The sequence below is a fragment of the Balaenoptera borealis genome (assembly GCF_965194805.1).
Source record: "Balaenoptera borealis genome assembly, chromosome: 6".
Lineage (NCBI taxonomy): Eukaryota > Metazoa > Chordata > Mammalia > Artiodactyla > Balaenopteridae > Balaenoptera > Balaenoptera borealis.
The window spans coordinates 19323065-19342563 of record NC_138863.1 but is presented as its reverse complement, the minus strand read 5'-3'; the positions used below and the strand labels follow the sequence as shown (position 1 = coordinate 19342563).

Below are 19499 nucleotides of genomic sequence, written 5' to 3'. Positions count from 1 at the left end.
GGAAATACTAATAAAAGAATCTTTTCATTGTCCATCTGAGCCTGAAATAGGCCTGAAAACACAGGCGTTAGGGTAGTGCCCTGGAGAGGGCTGCCTGCTTGCCCAGGTCTCTAACGTTACGCTTCTAAGAACTCGGGAAGGAATGAGGAGGGACACTAACCTTCCTTTGCAAAGCTCTCAGCACCCAGGAGACCCCCATCCATCTTTCCTGGCAGCTGAGATGCCCCAGGGAGTTCCAGTCCCCCAAGCAAGTCTTGTCTCCCATGCTTGCACCTCCTCTCAGGACCACATCCTGTGTCCAGGGTCCAGACAAGCTGACTGGAGCCTAATGCTGCGGTGGGAGGGGGGAAAGGGGGGGAAGGGGGGATGATGGGGAGGCAGGGGACACTGGGCCATCTGCAGCACAGTGGGGGTTCTGGCTCCACGCATTCGCTAGCTGTGTGAGGTGGGGCAAGCAGCTTGACCTCTCTGAGCCTCTGACAGGTCCCCTGTCCTCCCCACCTTCTCCTCCTGTCGGTGCTAAAACTGGAAGAATAATAATAGCAACCTCCTCATGGAGCTGTCTTGAGAATTCAGTGACATGATCCATGCAATGTGCTTAGCATGCAATCTGGTACCTAATTGCTTAATAAATGGTAACTGCTATTATTATTATTATTATTATTATTACTATTAACTATCCTATCCAAGGCCCACAGTTGGGCCCTTTGGCATTCAAGCTCTGCTGAGACTGGATGGAAGGAAGCGGCCGGTGGGCAGCAGCCGGCAGGACAAAGGAGGGGTGAGCACCGAAGCTCAACCTCATCCTCTCCAGGAATGCAGGGCTGGCGGCTGGGAGGGTGGGGGGCGAGGGGAGATGCCTCGCCGCTGAGGTCAGGCCCTATTCGGAGCTGGCAGTGCGTTTATCATCCTCCTGGGTGAGGGGAGGTGGGGGAGGAGGGGGATCAGGGAGGGGGGAGGAGGAGGAGAGGCAGCTGCAGAGAGCAGTGGGAGGACTCCCTGTAGGGGAGGGACCGCTCCTGCACCGCGGTCCTGGGAGACCCCCCCCAGCCCCTCCTAACTGGCCCAGTGAGTGTGGGGCAGGAGGAGTGCCAGCTTCACATAAAGGTGCCCCCCACTCATCGCCCCAACCAGGAATAGGACATTCACCCCACGAGGTGCACCATCCCCAAAGCTCTCCACAGCAACTCGATGAGCAAGACATTATTTTCATGATCCCCATCTTACAGAGGAGGAAACTGAGGCTCGGGCTGGTCCAGCTCAAGGCCCAAGGATGCTCACCGGCACCAGTGCCATCTGCTGGCTCTTGTCACTGTCCCAGAAGCTGGGCTCACAGCAGTGGCTGCAGGGGTGGTGCGAGAACAGATGTGGTCTTAAGGGGCACCAGCTGGCCTGTGCTATATTCCCCAGGTCAGTGCAAGGCAGGCTGGGACTTCAGGATTCTCCTGGGCTCATCATCCTGCCCCCTACAGACACACACATCCCAGTGCTGGAAGGCCCAGCCCTCCCCTGCCAAACACAACCATTTCTATTCTTGAGATTCCAATCAAGGGGTCCCAGCTGTCCCTGCCGTCCCCTGGGGCCCCTTCCTGGGCTCCCACCAGCACCTCCTAGAACCCCTTCCAGCTACGGTATCAACCTATTTCCTCCTAGGTTGTCCTCCACGAAGACCAAGGAAATAATCTGGTTACCTCCAGTGACTGTGCCTGATACCGACTCCTCTACTGAAGCTGGAACTGCCCTGGGCCTCAGTTTCCCCTTATGGAAAGAAACAGGGAGGTAGGAGGAATGCCCAGGCCCTCTCAGCAGCACAGGTCTTTGGGGATATAGTTAGGTTTTTCCTCTTGCGTGAAGGCCCCTTTCCACTAGTTTCCACATCTCCTTCCCCAGTTCTGGAAAAGCCAGGCCTCTCACCCCCGCCTCCCCAGCAGTCTAAGAACTTCGGGGAACCCTGTCCAGTTAGAGAGCCTTGCTCAGCACCTGTGGGGCACTTGCAGGTTCAAGTCCCAGAAGGTCTCCCTGCATCTCTAAGTACTCCCCATCCGACTTCAGGATATTAAACACACACGCGCATGTGCGCACACACACACTCGTATGTACGCGTAGCCACAATTCCTGCCTGGGCTCTGTGGCTGACCCACTTTAGACTCTCTGATGACCCTCTTCCAAAGTGATCAGATCAGAGAGAGGAACAGCTGCGGTTAACAGCGCCTCAGCCTCCCCCAGGATGGAGTGGGGGGTACCCCAGGTGTATCCCCAGAAGGTTGGCGGCAAGTCCTGAAAGGTACCAGAAGCCAAGCCTTGAGGGGGTGGGTGGGGGGCGAGGAGGGGAGAGCAGGTAGGGATGTTCCCATTCAGGCTTCAGAGGCAGGCATTTAAAATCCTTCTTCTAAATCCACCCACCCCAGAACAATGATTCTCGAGTTTTACAGAAGAAAGGAAGGATTTGCCCAAGCTCTCACAGAGAGCAGGAATCAAAGGTCAAATCTGGAAACTAAAGAGGCCTGGACCAGGATTGCAAACTTCCATCCCAAACCAGCCTGAGGCGGGGGGCCTGTATTCTCCATCCACCCACCCATGTTGACATATGAAAAGCCAAATGACTTTCATGCTTCCTATAGAATGAGTGGGTGTGATAGTTTTGTGTGTCAAATTGGCTAGATTAGAGCACCTGGTGATTTAATCAACCCCAATCCAGGTGTGTGTGAAGGTGTTTTGTAGATAGGTTAATATCTACAGTCAATTGACCTGAAATCAAGATTACTCTCGATAATATAGATGGGCCACATCCAATCAGTTGAAGAGCAAAAACTGGTTTCTTGGAGAAGGAATTCTGCCTCAAGGCTGCAACACCAACTCCTACCTGAGGTGTCAGCCTGCCAGCCTGCTCTATAGATTTCAGACTTGCCAGTCCTCACAACTGTGTGAGCCCTTTCCCTAAAATAATTCTCTTCATATAAATATCCCATCGATTCTGTTTCTCTGGAGAATCCTAACTGCTACAGGGAGTAAATAAGAGAAGTCAAAAACTATGGGTCCGGGCTTCCCTGGTGGCGTAGTGGTTAAGAATCCGCCTGCCAACGCAGGGGACACGGGTTCAAGCCCTGGTCCAGGAAGATCCCACATGCTGCGGAGCAACTAAGCCCATACGCCACAACTACTGAGCCTGCGCTCTAGAGCCTGCAAGCCACAACTACTGAGCCCACGCGCCACATCTGCTGAAGCCCGTGCACTCTAGAGCCCGTGCTCTGCAACAAGAGAAGCCACCGCAGTGAGAAGCCCGCGCACCGCAACGAAGAGTAGCCCCTGCTCGAGGCAACTAGAGAAAGCCTGCGCACAGCAACGAAGACCCAACACAGCCAAAACTAATAAATAAATAAACAAAAATAATAAATAAAATAAATTTATAAAAAAAAAAAAAACCATGGGTCCTACCAACTTAAAGGAACTCCCAATGGCCAGAGCTGGGTCAATTTGATCCAAGAAAAATAATGATAGCATTGGATTATAACCTATAAAGTGGATATCCAGGTTCCATACAGACATAAATAAATAACTGAATAAATAAATGGGGGATAAGGTACAGCTCTTTACAGTAGAATTCCAATTAATAAATGTAGAAGGAATGATGGAAATAGAAAATCAAATAAACCAAAATTGAGGGACATTCTGCAAAATAACTAAGCAGTACTCTTCAGAAGTGCCAAAGTCAAAGGAAACAAAGCAAGACTGAGCTAACAAAAGATCAAGATGGAAAAAAAAATGAATTACATGGGACTGAGTGAACTGATGAGGATGAGTATAATTTTTGTGACTTTCTGTCTGAATTTAAAAAAAAAAAAAAATCCCACAAGGACAAAGCAAGACTGAGCAATTGTCCCAGCTTGGAAGGGTCTAAGGAGATGTGAGAAATAAATGCAAAGTGGGATCTGAAACTGAATCCTGGATCTGAAAAGAGGTAGTAACGGAAACACTGGCCAAATTCTACTAAGATCTGTAGATTAGTTAATAGCATCAGATCAATGTTAATTTCCTAGTTTCGATAATCATGCAACAGTTCCATAAGATGTCAACATTCAGAAAAAATGCGAAAAGGGTATAGTGGTACTCTTTGTACCATTTTTGCAAATCTTCTGGAAGTTTAAAATCATTTCAAAATTTTTTTAAAAATGTAAGTGCGTCCTGAAGAAGACACAGATTAGGGCTCAGAATGAGAGCAGAGGACTGTTAAAAAATTAAGTCCTTGGAAGGGAAGACGGATTGAACCTGAGAAGGTCCCCAGACGCCTGAGAATCAGATGAGAGATGCTCAAACTAAGGGGGCAGAGGAGGAAGAAGGCAGACTGCTCAGGGAGCAGAGCAAACAGACCTGACCCAGGTGGAACACACGGGTATTCCAGCTCTGGGATCATCACCTGGAGAGAGCCACACTTGGCATCTAATGATAATAACCACGATGCCACCACCACAACCACAGCTGTCACAAATCTCTGGCTACTGTGCACCAGCAGCTGAAAAGCACTCTCCATATCTAGGTAATTTAATCTTCACCACAACCCTGCAGGAAGGTCTTCATAACCCCAGTTTATAGATGAGAAACTGAGAATCAGGGCACTTCAGAAACCGTCCAAGGGGGACTTCCCTGGTGGTCCAGTGGTAAAGAATCCACCTTCCAATGCAGGGGACGCAGGTTCGATCCCTAGTCAGGCAACTAAGATCCCACGTGCCACGGGGCAACTAAGCCTGCGGGCCACAACTACTGAGCTCTCGCACCTCAACTAGAGAGACCACGTGCCACAAACTACAGAGTCCACGCACCCTGGAGCCGGCGTGCCACAACTAGAGAAGAGAAAAGCCACGTGCCAAAACTAGAGAGAAGCCCACGCACCGCGGTGAGAGATCCCACATGGCTCAACGAAGATCCTGCGTGCCGCAACTAACACATGGTACAGCCAAAAAATAAATAAAATGTAAAAACAAAAAGAAAGAAAAGAAAACGGTCCAAGGTCATTCAGTTATAAGCAAGGAAAGCAGGAAACCAATCCAGCTCTGACTCCCAAGCTCCCAAGTCTTAGCACAAAAGAGACCTTCACTGCCCTCAGTCCAACCTCCTCCCCACAATGCAAGATGGCTGCTGAGAGCTCACCATCTCACAAGACAGCCCAGTCCAGGGGGGACCATTCCAACTGTCTTCCCTAGAGGTCCAGGCAAGCTTAGTAAAGCAGAACTTCCTCCACCCAAACTGGCTGCAACCTCTGTCCTAGGACCCCATTCACAGGGGAGCCATGATAATAATTGCTGATATTTATCTATTACTCTAAGCATGCATTCACTCATTTAGTTCTCACAATAATCTTAGGCGGCAGGGACTATTTTTATGACTTTTACAGATCAGGAACCCAAGTCACAAACAGACTAAGCAACTTACAGAGTTAGTGAGCATTGAAGAAGGAAAGTCAGAAGCGGGCTCGGGATTCTCACCACACCACCTCCAGGTCAGACTCTCTCCTGGAGCCTCTCCCTGAGTCTGGGTTCAACTCCTGGGTCCCCCTTCTACCACCTTCCTGGCTGTGTGAGCACGCTGCTCAACGATCTCAGCCTGTTTCCTCCTCTGTGCCCTGAGGGATTATATTAATGCCTATCTTTTAGTGCTGTTGTGAGGATTAGATTAAATGATCCTGTCTGTGCAGGCATAGAGGATCTTTGTAAGCCAGAGACTAATGGTGGAATTCAAGCCAGTGTGATTTTCGGAGTGCAGGAAAGGGCACTGGAGCTTTTCTGCTGCTCCTCCAATCACACATGACCCACAAGTGAACTTCCTTCCCTGCTTGCTTGAACAGAACCTGGTTTGAACCCAGACACCTGGACACCCTCGTTTGGGTGCCCAGGTCCAGCCAGTGGAAACAGGCCAGGCGGTTAATGTGTGACTTGCTCTGTACTTCGCTGTGCCCCAGGACACACATACCCCTCTGCTCCTAATGGCCCCCCGCTAACATCCCACCCGACCTGCCTGCTGCCTCCTGCCTGCTGCCTGCTGGCTGCCGGTAACAATTGGCCAAGTCATTCATCAGCCAGGGGCCAAAACCCTCAGAGGGAGGGAGCAGAGGCCTCACAGGTCCTGGGCGGGGCGGAGCAGAAAGGAGGACACGGGGCCAGCAGGTGACCGCAGGGGGCCAAGAGGCGACCACAGGTGAGGAAATCAATGTGGGGGGAGGGTAAAGGAATGCGGGCCATGGTCATTCTTGGGGAGTTGGCCAGGCCTGCTGGCTAGTGGGTTTCTGGGACACTTAGCTGTTTATTATCCTTGGGTCTCAGAATAATAGAATAAGAGTTATCATGTATTGAGAAAGAGCCCACAGGATTTTACCTACATTTTCTCTAATCCTCAAACCAACCTTGCAAGGTGGCTGAGACATATCAGTGTCACCGTTTTTATACCGATGAGGAGACCAGTTTCAGAGGTGGAATGATTTGTCCGTTATAACGCAGCTCATGTAAACGGCAGAATCAAGATCCATCTGAGCCCAAGGCCAGAGGGGCTCCAACTCCACCAGGACATCCAGGCTCCGGCACTGGTTTGGGGTCAGTGGCTTGGAAGGCTCAGAAGGTTAAGACTGAGTCTTGGCCCCCAGGGAGAGCCAAGCAGGAGAGAATGCCAGGCCTTCAGGAGGCAACTCAGTGCCTTCCCTCAAGACCAGCAGCTTCTCTCAAGCAAAGGCAGACGCCCCAGGAGGGGAAGCCCATCTCTCCCTCGCTCTCCCTGCTCAGCCAGTTCCAGCAGACACTGCAGACCCTCAAGCTAAAAGCCAGAAGCAGCCAGGGAGGCTGGCATGGGCCAGGGGTTCAGGAGTCACTTCGCTTCCCATGCCACTGACAGAACTTCTAACCTGCCCTGGCTCCTCTGCCCTGTCCCTGCACCACAGACCCTGGCCCTCACCTGATCCCTCACGCTCGCTCTTTCTTAGCAGGAAACCGCTGGCCTTTGTTCCCTCCTGCATATTTCACCATGTGTCCTGTTTCAGCGGGACCCCAGGATTTCCCTCTCCTGTCTCCTTCTCTGGCTCCAATTCTCCAGCGCCCATTTGCCTTTCTCTCCCCGCTCTGGGTTCCCACCCTCCCCTTCCTAACTCCTGCAGTCTCTCAGAAGCAGCAAACCCCCATGCGATGTTTACACAGCCCCAGAGTCAGAAACGCTGAAAAATATGAGACCTTTTGGGAGCCACATTCCAGGAAAATGAGAAGCCAGTCACAGCTCAGTGTCACTTTCTCTCCCAGCCTTAGGTGGGTGTGGGTGTGGGTGCGTGTGTGCACGCACGTGTGCACTGACTGCTTATGACACACGCCAAGTCTACTTATTAACCCCTGAAGGCCCCATACTCTGAGAGACGACTCTAGGAAGATTGAGGGGAAGGGAGGATTATTACAGCTTCTCAAAATTTTTTATAAAGTGGAGATAATATGGCTTCCCACCCAAGACCTATCTCATCCTTGACCCCCACTGCCGGGGAAGCAGAAGCCAGAGGAACCAGTGGCTTCGTAGGGGCCTGTGCCCAGCGGAGTTGAAGCGGGGTCTCCAGGGGCAAACACACATTAGTCAGGTGCTATCAAGGGACCCCAGCATCAGAATCACTGGGGGTGTTAGACAGTAATGCAGATCCCTGGGCCCAAGCCAAACCCCACTGAATCAATGTTGAGGGTGGCAGGAATATGCTTAATGGGCTCGCCGGGCAAGGCTGAGGCCCACTGACAGGTGATGCAAGGGAATGGTGACCCATGGCTCTTCTCCTTAGAATTCAGAAAACGAGCCTCAGCAGCAGAGAGTAGAGGCTGAAAGTGGAAAAGGAAGTAATGAAAAGTCATCAGGCTTTGGAGCCAGATACTCAGATCTGAGCTGCCTGCTAGTTTCATGACTGGTGCAAAACACTTCACACCTCAGTTTTCTCATTTGAGAGTGTGGCCCATTATATCCACTTCATGGGTGGTTTTTCAAGGATTCAATGAGATGAGTGTCAAGTAGCCACCGTGCAGAGGATGCGCAATAAACAGTGGCTATAAACAAAGTGATTATAATGAAAAACCCTTCGAGTTAGAGAGAAAATAGATTCTTTGAAAAGGTAAACAAAGTTGATAAGCCTTTAGTAGACTGACCATGAAAAAAAGAGAGACGACTTAAATTACTTGAATCAGAAATGAAAGAGGGGATATTACTACCGACCTTACAGAAATAAAAATTATGAAGGAACACTATGAACAATTGTAGGGCAATAAATTAGATATCTAAGGTGAAATGGACAAATTCCTAGAAAGACACATTGTACCAAAACTGACTCAAGAAGAAATAGAAAATCTGAATAAACCTATAACAAATAAAGAAACTGAATTAGCAATCAAAACACTACACAAAGAGAAAAGCCCAGGCCCAGATGATGTCACATGTGAATTCTACCAAACATTTAAAGAATAATCAATGTCAGCTTTTCACAAACACTTCCAAAAAGTGGAAGCGGAGCAAACACTCATTCTATGAGGCCACTATTACCTCGATATCAAAACCAGACAAAGACATTACAAGAAAACTAAAGACCAATATTTCTTATGAACAGAGATGCAACAAAATACTAGAAACCAAATCCAGCAACATATAATAGTAAGAATTATACATCATGACCAAATGGGATATATCCCAGGAATGCAAGGTTCTTTCAACAACTGGAAATCAACTACTGTAATATACCATATCAATAGAATAAAAAAACAAAAGCACCATGATCATTTCAACGGATGCAGAAAAATATTTGACAAAACCCTGATTTAGAAAACATTCAACAGGAACTTCCTTGGTGGTCCAGTGGGTAAGACTCCACGCTCCCAACGCAGGGGGCCTGGGTTCAATTCCTGGTCGGGGAACTAGATCCTGCCTGCATGCCGCAACTAAGAGCCCGCATGCTGCAACTAAGACCTGGCGCAACCTAAATAAATAAATAAATATTATTTTTTAAAAAAACACTCAACAAACTAGAAATAGAAGGAGAAGTTCTCAACGTGATAAACGGCATCTATGAAAAACCCACAGCTAACATCATGCGTAATGGTGAAAGACTGCATGCCTTCCCCTAAGATCAAGAACAAGATTAGGATTTCTGCTCTTGCCATTTCTAGTTCTAGGAGGTTCTAGCCAGGACTAGTAAGCAAAAAAATGAAATAAAAGGCTTTCAGTTTGGAAAGGAAGAAGTAAAGGTATCTCCATTCACAGATGAGATGATCTTGTATATAGAAAATCCTACAGAATTCATTTAAAAAACTATTGGAATTAATAAATGAGTTTATGAAGGTTGCAGGATAAATCTTCAATATACAAAAATCAACTGTATGGGGATATACATATGCATATAGCTGATTCACTTTGTTATACAGCAGAAACTAACACAACATGGTAAAGCAATTATACTCCAATAAAGATGTTAAAAAAAAATCAATTGTATTTCTATACACTGGCAATGAACAATCTGAAAATGAAATTAAGAAAACAATTCCATTTAAAATAGCAACAAAAAGAATGAAATATTTAGGAATAAATTTAGCCTCCCAAAAGTGTAAAACTTGTACTGTGAAAACTACAAAACAGTATGAAAAGAATTTAAAGAAGATCTAAATTAATGGAAAGATATGCCATGCTCACGGATCAGAAGACTCAACATTGTTAAGGTGGCAGTACTCCCCAAACCGATCTACAGATTCAATTTAGTCCCTATTAGAATTTCAGTTGGCTGCTTTGTAGAAGGTGATAGGTTGATCCTAAAATTCAAATGGAAACTCAAAGGATCAAAAATAGCCAAAACAATCTTGTAAAAGAAGAATAAAATTGGAAAACTCACACTTTGAATTTCAAAACTTACTATAAAACAGTAGTAATCAAAATACTGCAGTACTGGTGTAAGAACAGACATACCCTTATTCCATTCTCAGTGGAATACAACTAAGAGTCCAGAAATAAACCCTCACATCTATGGTTAACTGATCTCTGACAAGGTTGCCAAGATTGTTCAGTGAGGAAAGAGTAGTCTTTTCAACAAATTTCTGGGACAACTGGATAGGCACATGAAAAAGAATGCAGTTGGGCCCTTACCTCATACCATATATAAATACTAACTCAAAGTGGATGACAGATCTAATGGTAACAGCCAAAACTATAAAACTCAGAAGAAAACATAGGGATAAATATGACTTTGGATTTGACTTTAGCTATGACACCAAAAGCACACACCATAACAGAAAAAAATTAGATAAATTGGACTGAATCAAAGTTTAAAACTTGTGTGCTGGGCTTCCCTGGTGGTGCAGTGGCTGAGAATCTGCCTGCCAATGCAGGGGACACGGGTTCGAGCCCTGGTCTGGGAGGATCCCACATGCCGCGGAGCAACTAGGCCCGTGAGCCACAACTACTGAGCCTGCGCGTCTGGAGCCTGTGCTCCGTAACAAGAGAGGCCGCAATAGTGAGAGGCCCGCGCACCGCAATGAGGAGTGGCCCCCACTTGCTGCAACTAGAGAAAGCCCTCGCACAGAAACGAAGACCCAACACAGCCAAAAATAAATAAATAAAAAATAAAAAAAATAAAGGAATTCCTTTAAAAAAAAAACAAAAACAAAAAACTTGTGTGCTACAAAGTAAAAAGACAACCCACAGGACAGGGAAAAAATGCCTCAAATCACATATCTGATAAGGGACTTGTATCCTGAACATATGAAGAACTCTTATAACCCAACAATAAAAAGGCAAATAACGTAATTTTTTAAATAGGCAAAGAATCTGAATAGACATTCCTCCAAAAAAGATGTACACATGACTAATAAGCACATGAGAAGATACTCAACATCATTAGTCATCAGGGAAATCAAATCAAAACCACCATGAGATATCACTTCATATCTACTAGGATGGCTATAATCAAAAAGTCAAATAAGTATTGATGAGGATGTACAGAAATCAGAATCTTCATACATTGCTGGTGAGAATACAAAATGATGCAGCTATGTTGTAAATTGAATTGTGTCCCCCAAAAAAAGATATGTTGAAGTCCCAGTACCTCAGAATGTGACCTTATTTGGAAGAAGGGTCTTTATGGAGGTAATCAAGTTAAAATGTGATCATTATGGTGAGCCTTAATCCAATATGACTGGTGTCCTCATAAAAATTTGACACAGAGACAGATAGACACAGAGGAAAGATGATAAGAAGACACACTCAGAAAATACCATGTGAAGATAAAAGATTAAAGTGAAGTATCTATAACCCAAGAAACACCAAAGATTGCCAGCAAACCACTCAAATCTAAGAAGAGGCAAGGTAGGATTCCCTCTACAGTTTTCAGAGAAACATGGTCCTGCCAACACCTTGATTTGGGACTTTTAGCCTCCAGAACTATGGGACAATAAATTTCTGTTAAGTCAGTTTGTGATACTTTGCTACAGCCAACCTAGAAAACTAATATAAGCTACTTTGGAAAACAGGCTGACAGTTCCTCAAAAAGTTAAACATAGAGTTACAACAGGACCCCATAATTCCACACGTAGGTAGAGAGAGAGAGAGAGAGAGAGAGAGAGAGAGAGAGAGAGAGAGAGAGAGATGATAGATAGATAGATACAAGAGAAGTAAAAACATATGTCCACATGAAAACTTGTTCATGAATATTCATGGCAGCATTATTCACAATAACCAAAAGGTGGAAACAACCCAAATGTCCATCAACTGATAAATGGATAAACAAAATGTGGTATACTCACACAATAGAATATTATTAGGCCATACAAAGGATGTACCTTGAAAACATTATGCTAAGTGAAAGAAGCCAGCCCTGAAGAACATACATTCTATTATTCCATTTATGTGACATCTCCAGAATAGAGAAATACATAGAGACAGAAAGCAGATTAGTGGTTGCTTAAGGCTGGGGCCGGGGTGCGGGAAGGAGAGGGATTCGGGAGGGACAGTTAAACTGTATGGGGTTTCTCAAATGCTGGAGAGGGTGTGGAGAAAAGGGAACCCTCCTACACTGTTGGTGGGAATGTAAGTTGGTGCAGCCACCATGGAAAACAGTATAGCGGTTCCACAAAAAACTAAAAATACAGTTACCATATGATCCAGCAATCCAACTCCTCAGCATATATTCGGACAAAACTATAATTCAAAAAGATCCATGCACCCCCATGTTCACAGCAGCACTATTCACAATAGCCAAGACATGGAAACAACCTAAATGTCCATCGACAGATGAATGGGTAAAGAAGATGTGGTATACTACTCAACCATAAAAAAGAATGAAATCATGCTATTTGCAGCAACATGGATGGACCTACAGATTATCATACTAAGTGAAGTAAGTCAGAAAGAGAAAGAGAAAGACAGGGGCTTCCCTGGTGGCGCAGTGGTTGAGAATCTGCCTGCCAATGCAGGGGACACGGGTTCGAGCCCTGGTCTGGGAGGATCCCACATGCCACGGAGCGACTAGGCCCGTGAACCACAACTACTGAGCCTGCACGTCTGGAGCCTGTGCTCTGCAACAAGAGAGGCCGCGATAGTGAGAGGCCCGTGCACCGCGATGAAGAGTGGCCCCTGTTTGCCACAACTAGAGAAAGCCCTCACACAGAAACGAAGACCCAACACAGCCAAAAATAAACTAATTAATTAATTAAATAAAATAAGGTACCGCTTACTTTAAAAAAAAAAAAAAGAAAGACAAATACCATATGATATCACTTATATGTGGAATCTAAAATATGACACAAATGAACTTATCTACGAAACAGAAAGACTCACAGACATAGAGAACTCAGTTGTGGTTGCCAAAGGGGAGCGGGGGCTGGGGAGGGATGGATTGGGAGTTTGGGGTTAGCAGATGCAAATTGTTATACATAGAACGGATAAACAACAAGGTCCTACTGTATAGCATAGGGAACTATACTCAATATCCTGTGATAAACCATAATGGAAAAGAATATGAAAAAGAATGTATATAAATGTATAACTGAATCACTTTGCTGTACAGCAGAAATTAACAAAACATTGTAAATCAACTGTACTTCAATAAAATAATTTTTTAATGTATGGAGTTTCTTTTTGAGGTGATAAAATGCTCTAATATTGACTGTGGTGATGGTTGCACAACATTGAATATACAAAAAACCCAGTGAAATGTATGCTTTACCTTGGTGGCGCAGTGGTTAAGAATTCGCCTCCCAATGCAGGGGACGCGGTTCAATCCCTGGTCAGGGAACTAGATCCCACATGTATGCAGCAACTAAGAGTTAGCATGCCACAACTAAAGAGCCTGCCAGCTGCAACTAAGGAGCCCACCAGCTGCAACTAAGACCTGGCACAACCAAAAATAAATAAAATTTTTTTTAAAAAAAGAAACGTATGCTTTAAATGGGTGAATTGTATGGTATGTGAATTACATCTCAAGAAAGTTGTTATTTTTTAAAAAAGAGTAAGAGAGGCCCTTGACCACAGAAAGCACTATTACACACTTGGCACTGTGCTGGGTGCTGACCAAGACAGCAAGGACGGAGGTGGGTCTTCAGAAGCTGCAGACCAGCAGTTCTCAAATTTGGCTGCAAAGGGGACTCACCTGGGAAGCTTTTATTTAAATCAACTTTATTGACATATAATTTATATACAATAAATGCATCCCTTCCTTTTAAGAATATAGTTCAGTGAGTTTGACAAACACATACTCTGGGTAACTACCACCACAATCAAGATGAAGAACATCTGTATCACCCAAAAAAAGTTCCCTCACACTCTTCTGCAGTCAATCTTCCCACCACCTCCCAGGTCCAGGAAAGTACTAATCTGCTTTCTGTCATGAGAGTTTTGCCTTGTCAAGAATTTCATAAAAATGTAACCATCTAGTATGTACTCTTTTGTGTCTGGCTTCTTTCACTAAGCACAGTGTTTTTGAGATTCATCCATGATGCTGTGCATAACAATAGTTCATTTGTTTTTATCACCATGTAGTATTCCACTGGACCTTTATGACAGTTTGTCGATTCACCTGTTGTTGACTATTTGGGTTTTTCCAGTTTGGGAATTGGGAATTGTGAATTCATAGCTATTGTGAATAAAGCTGCTATGAATTTATGTGCAAGCCTTTCAGCAGACATGTTTCCATTTCTCTTGGGTAAATACCTTGGAGCAGAATTGCTGGGGCATAAGGCAAGTGTATGTTTAACTTTATAAGGAATGGTCAAACTGCTTTCCAGAATGGTTGTGCCATTTTACACCCCCACCTATGGTTGCCACTTTCAAAACTCCCAATGCCCAGGTCATGCCCCAAGCCAATTAAATCAGAATCCCTGGGGAGGAGGACCCAGGCATCATTATCTTTAAAGCACCCCAGTGATTCTAATGCACAGACAAGGTCTGGAACCACTGCTACAGATCTCAGGTGCCCTGAGGCAAACAAACAGCAAAAGACACATTATATTCACCTACATCTGTTTCCTCATTCTTCCTTGATAGTGGAGAGGGAGAAAAGAAGCAAAACATATGCAAGCATCATATTGCTTGACACCAGTGCCCTCAGCAAGCTTGGTTGGTCTCTCAGTTCAGATTTTTCCCCACCTTTTTTTGTTTTGTTTTGTTTTGGGGTTTTTTGGCTGCACCGCGTGGCCCAGCATGGCATGCGGGATCTAAGTTCCCCAACCAGGGATTGAACCCGTGCCTCCTGCAGTGGAAGCGTGGAGTCCTAACCACTGGACCGCCAGGGAATTCCCGTCTCCCCTCTTTTTCTGAGTTAGAAGAAGGTAGGAGGAATACAAAATGATAAATATTAGCAACATTTTGACCACTTAATTTTGAGCTTGGCATTTTAGCTGGGTTATCATAGAGCCCTACAAAATAGGTCCTACTATAATCCCTGTGTTACAGATGAGGAAACTGGGGCTCAGAGAGGTTAAGTACCTTGCCCAGGGTCACACAGCCAGTTATTATTGTAGTCAGCATTTAAACTCAACAGTCTGTCCCCAAGGCCAAAGAACTTAAGCACTCCACTGGGCTCAGAGCAATAGATGGGTCGTGGAGCCATGAACCTCCTCCCACTACCCTGCTATCCCGGTAGCAGGAGAAAACAACAAGCCTCCAACACAATTGTGAAGGGAGGCTGCAGGTGTGTTTATGAGAGAGCGGGAGAGTGAGGTATAATGTGACTGAAAGATGGGGGTTAATTATGGGATTTCCTTTCCTTTCAAGCTTAAAGGATGGGATTTAAAGCCCTCTGGTACAGGGGAGGAGACCAACTCACTGCTGCAGCTGCCTCCCTTCACCCCCCTCCCCCCCTTCCCCCCACCCGGTGCTGAGGGCAGGGAAGTGCCAGGGCTGGGAAGAGGGTAGGAGAACTAAAGGAAGCGAGGTGAGAAGGGGCTGCCCGCAGGCTGAGGTGTGGGCCTGGGCAATTTGCCTGCCCTGCATCTACCTGCTCCTTTCATCTAACTCTTATCTGACTTGGAATAGACAGCTAGCATTTTGCTGGAAGGAGCCGCCCTTGTCAGCTGGGACTGCTATTTCAAACAAGGGGGCAAGTCAGGAGTGAAAAAAGGGTTTCTCAGACACGTATCGGGATTAGGGGAAACTGGGTGTGGGCTGCGCAGGAACTCTCTGTATTATCTTTCCAACTTTTCTGTAAATCGAAAGCCAGCCTAAAATGTAAAGTCTCCTTTAAAATAATAAATAAATACACAAATGAATAAGATGTATCTGGAGGTTGTAGAACCCTATAGCAGGTAGGTGAGGAGAAAAGCAAAACAGAAGAAAATCTGCTGTGTATATACACACTGTGCACATGCTCAAATAAAAGTGGAAAACAAATCCTGGGCCATTCATTTTAAATCCTCAACAGGAGAAACAATTGGGGACAGATAAGGACCCCTATGAGACTTAAGGGTGGGGACTAAGGGAGGCTTAGAATTTGCTCCCCTCAAGAGATTTAGGGGGACAGCTGGAGAGTGGGCCTTCCGTGAACTACAATGAGTTGCCAGTGCCTGTACCAGCCCCTTCTCTCTATTTGTCTCTGTTTCTCTGGCTTGCTCTCAGACTCACCTCCCTTCTCACCTGCTCCCCACCATTCATCCCAGGGTAGTGCCAGAAAGCCACTGGCACTAAGGTGCCCTTAGCCAAGTTGGTTACCATCCCTGGGCCTCAGCATTGGATCTCTAAAATGGGACTCCCATGAGCCCTGCCCGCCTCACGGGACTGCGAAGGTAAGGGAAAATGTTTTGTGTATTACAAAGTTCAGTGTAGATACAGGTGATTAAACGTTCAGAGCCAGTCTGCTCATAGTAGCCCCAGACTGTAAATAACCCAAATGGCAATCAGCAGTGTCATGGATAAATAAATTGGGGTTTATTCACATACTGGAATACAACATAGCAATAAAAAAAGAATGAACCACTGCAACCCACTAGAACACAGATGAGCCTCCCAGACATAATGTTGAATGAAACAAGCCAGACACAAAAGTAAACATACTGCATGATTCAATTTATATGAAGTTCATAAACAGGCAAAACTAATCTCTGATGGTATAAGTAAGACTAGCAATTACCTTTGGGGGATATTGGTCGGAGGGGAGCATAAAGGCTGCTTCTGGGGTGCCGGAAATGTTCTAGATCTTGATCTGGTTCATATATATGTACAAATTTATCAATTTGTATACTTGATGGTATGTGAGTTATACCCCAACTTGACAATGTAAATGCCTAGATTTATTATTTGGAGCATCTTTTTTTTTTTTTTTTGGCCGCACCATGCGGCTTTCGGGATCTTAGTTCCTCGACCAGGGATTGAACCCGGGCCCACGGCAGTGAAAGCGCCAAGTCCTAACCACTGAACTGCCAGGGAATTCCCTATATGGAGCATCTTTGTGTCAGGAGGTAGGAGAACTTTTTGAAGGAGAATTTTTAAATGGTTTTTCTGCTCCTTCTTTCCTGCTCTCATCCACCCCCTCAGCCTCTCCCTATATAGGAACTTCTTGTTTCTCAACATTCCTTTATTCCACTCCTTTACTTCTTCATTGGAACCTCTACTACCGGCCAGGCACTATTCTAGAAGCTGAGGGCGCAACATATCTCTCAACAGTCCCAAGTGCAATAAACATGTATTTAACATCTGCTCTGAGCTGAGCACTAAGGGCCCTCCTCTACCAGCACTGAGCATTTTCTCTCAAGCAGGTCCAAGTGGCAAAGAGCGAGGCACAGAATATCTGGGCTCCTTTCTAGTTTCACCTATGGTTCCGAGAAAGAAGATGCCTACTATGTGTCAATGTGCATTTAATCCTCTATAACCCAGCTCACACAGCTGGAAGGCAGCAGCACAGAGTTCAAACCCAGGTATGTCTGATTCCTATGTCCCTGCCCTTCCCACCACTCTCGAGACCTCCCAAGAGCCAGATCAGTTTTGCTCTCTCCCTGGAACTCTGTGGTAGTCAGCCTCCAAATGGACCCAGTGATTCTTGCCTCCAAGTATTCATGTCTTTATAGGCCCCTCCCACACTCAATGGGGCTGACTTGTGTGACTAATAGCATATTGTAGAAATAGTGTTTGTCTTCCAAGTCTAGGCTATAAAAGACATGGGGCTTCTGCCTTGCTCTTTCTTGAATCACTCACTTTGAGGCAGCCAGGCGCCATGTTATGAGGACACTCAAGCAGTCCTATGGAGACGGCTGTGTGTCAAGAAACTGACACCTTCTGCCAAAAGCTAGCCCCAACTTGTTAGCCACATGAATGAACCATCTTGGAAGGAGATCCCCCAGCCTGTCAGGCCTTCAGATGACATTAGCCCCACCTGGCATCTTGACCGCCACCCCATGAGAGACCCCAGCCCAGAACCGGCCAGCTAAGCCACTCCCAAATTTCTGAGGCACAGAAACTGTGTGTTGCTGCTTTAAGCTACTAAATTTGGGCGGAATTTGTTACATCGTATTGTGACGTATAAATAATAGAGCCCCGCTCAGAGCCATGGGTTCATGATGCAGGAATAGTCTGGAAGGAGGCATGTTTAGGCATCCAGAACCAGCCATTTACCAGAGGGGTGGCCAGAGCGAGCTGAATTTGAGAGGACAGGAGAGGATCAATATCAGCAAGAAATCCTCAGTGTGTGGGAAAAGAACTGTGAAATAAGAGACCAAGCAAAGCAGAAGTCCTGGCACCCTCTTCCCTAGAAATTTCTCACACTTCATCTATCTCAGTAAATAGAACCACGTGTACCCGGTGACTCTGGCCAAAAACCTGGGAGTCATCCTTGAGCCCATTCTCACTCTCACACCCAACATCCCATCCACAGCCAGGCTCTGGGCTCTACCCCAGAATGCATCCCAGGCCTGGTCCCTTCTCACCATCTTTCCGGCAAGCGCCATGGACTAAGCCACCAGCGTCTATCACCTGGGCAATATCAGCCGCCTCTTGACCCATCTCCCTGCTCCTACACTTTCGCCTGCTCAAGGTCAGAGTGGCCTTCTCCAAGTGGATATCAGATTATGTCTCTCATGCTTAAAACCCGCCAGTGCACACTACTCTCCAGCCACACGGCCTTCTTTCAAGCGTGACAAGCTCACCTCACCTCAGGTGCACTGGCTCTTTCCATCTCTCAAATCATCATGTAACATCACTGGAGTCTCATCTCACACAATACTTCCTTGGAGGAGTTTTCCTGGGCCACTCAGCCTAATCATTCTCTAACCCCCGCCCTAGCTCGATTCCCTCATAACTTGTTTGCCTGTTTATTGTCTGTCTCCCCTGTGAGAATGTCAGTCCCATGAGGGCAAAGGCCTTCTCTGTCTTGTTCACCTACAACAGTGTCTGGCATATGGAAAGAGCTCCAAAAACATTGGTTTAATGAATCCCTTCTAGAGGCAGGGGGATGGATGAGATGATCTCCAAGTTGATCTGGTTATAAAATCCAGAGTACAGAGCTCTGCTGTGTGTTCTGGGGCTCACATCACCCTTTCCCAGCAGGAGGAAAAGGCAGGGCATTAGCAAGATCTGTAGTTTTAGGGGAGAGACTTGCCAGCTGGGTGGCGCTCACACCACCAGTGGGTACCATTTCCTATAGAGGAAAATCCTATAAAAAGCCCCATTTGTCTGTCTGGCCACTGCCCTGCCAGACCACCTCTTCCCGCCGGGTTAGCCTCATTGGCTGGGCAGAGCAGGGCTGCTGCAGCCTGGTGTATTCTGACCCCCCAGCATATGTGAGAACTGCCAAGCAGGCTACGCCCCCCAGAAGTCATCTTTGTCATCTCTCTGCGTCCACACAGGAGGCAGCTGTACAGCAAGGAGCCATCTTCTGTCACACCTCTCAGCCTCTCTGGACCCCCCATTCACCCTACTCAGACCCTTCACTGGACATTCATCCCCTTATCCTCTCTGACTGTATCCACTACTGCAAAAGATGGAAGGCAAAGGGGGAAAGGCAGGTAAGGATCAAGGAATGTCTGCCCCTAGGCAAGAGG

The 19499-nt window shown here is 46.2% G+C and overlaps 1 protein-coding gene and 2 long non-coding RNA genes across 11 annotated transcripts in view; 2 read left to right on the top strand and 1 right to left on the bottom strand.

Annotated features, from left to right (window-relative positions):
- The window catches only part of TNS1 (tensin 1), a 229994-nt gene that overhangs the window by 153170 nt on the left and 57325 nt on the right, over window positions 1–19499 (bottom strand). The window lies entirely within an intron of this gene.
- Window positions 1–19499, top strand: part of LOC309631385 — a 657985-nt gene that overhangs the window by 634282 nt on the left and 4204 nt on the right. The gene's annotated exons all lie outside the window — the stretch shown is intronic.
- Window positions 10654–15743, top strand: LOC309630650. The gene is made up of 2 exons (XR_014245863.1): window positions 10654–11570; window positions 11605–15743. It is a non-coding gene; the product is annotated as an uncharacterized lncRNA (long non-coding RNA).